General features: G+C 51.1%; 1 non-coding gene across 1 annotated transcript; it reads right to left on the reverse strand.

The window, feature by feature from the left end:
- Window positions 1-223: 223 nt before the first annotated feature.
- Trnas-uga (transfer RNA serine (anticodon UGA)) lies at window positions 224-298 on the reverse strand. The gene has a single exon. It is a non-coding gene; the product is annotated as a tRNA-Ser (tRNA).
- Window positions 299-879: the final 581 nt, after the last annotated feature.

Genomic DNA, 879 nt, shown 5'->3' on the forward strand with positions numbered 1-879 from the left:
ACTCACGTCCGGTACCCACAGCTTTACTTCTGCCAGTATCCGTCTCCTACCTTCCAAACTTTACAGAAGCTCTTCTGCGAAACTTGCAGAACTAGCACTCCGGAAAGAAAGGATACTGCGGAGACATGGCTTAGCCACAGCCTGGGGGATGTTTCCAGAATGAGATTTTCACTCTGCAGCGGAGTGTGCGCTGATATGAAACTTCCTGGCAGATTAAAACTGTGTGCCCGACCGAGACTCGAACTCGGGACCTTTGCCTTTCACGGGCAAGTGCTCTACCAACTGAGCTACCGAAGCACGACTCACGTCCGGTACCCACAGCTTTACTTCTGCCAGTATCCGTCTCCTACCTTCCAAACTTTCATATCAGCGCACACTCCGCTGCAGAGTGAAAATCTCATTCTGGAAACATCTCCCAGGCTGTGGCTAAGCCATGTCTCCGCAGTATCCTTTCTTTCAGGAGTGCTAGTTCTGCAAGTTTCGCAGAAGAGCTTCTGTAAAGTTTGGAAGGTAGGAGACGGATACTGGCAGAAGTAAAGCTGTGGGTACCGGACGTGAGTCGTGCTTCGGTAGCTCAGTTGGTAGAGCACTTGCCCGCGAAAGGCAAAGGTCCCGAGTTCGAGTCTCGGTCGGGCACACAGTTTTAATCTGCCAGGAAGTTTCATATCAGCGCACACTCCGCTGCAGAGTGAAAATCTCATTCTGGAAACATCCCCCAGGCTGTGGCTAAGCCATGTCTCCGCAGTATCCTTTCTTTCAGGAGTGTTAGTTCTGCAAGTTTCGCAGAAGAGCTTCTGTAAAGTTTGGAAGGTAGGAGACGGATACTGGCAGAAGTAAAGCTGTGGGTACCGGACGTGAGTCGTGCTTCGGTAGCTCAGT

This window comes from Schistocerca gregaria, chromosome 6 (assembly GCF_023897955.1).
Source record: "Schistocerca gregaria isolate iqSchGreg1 chromosome 6, iqSchGreg1.2, whole genome shotgun sequence".
Taxonomy (NCBI): Eukaryota; Metazoa; Arthropoda; class Insecta; order Orthoptera; family Acrididae; genus Schistocerca; species Schistocerca gregaria.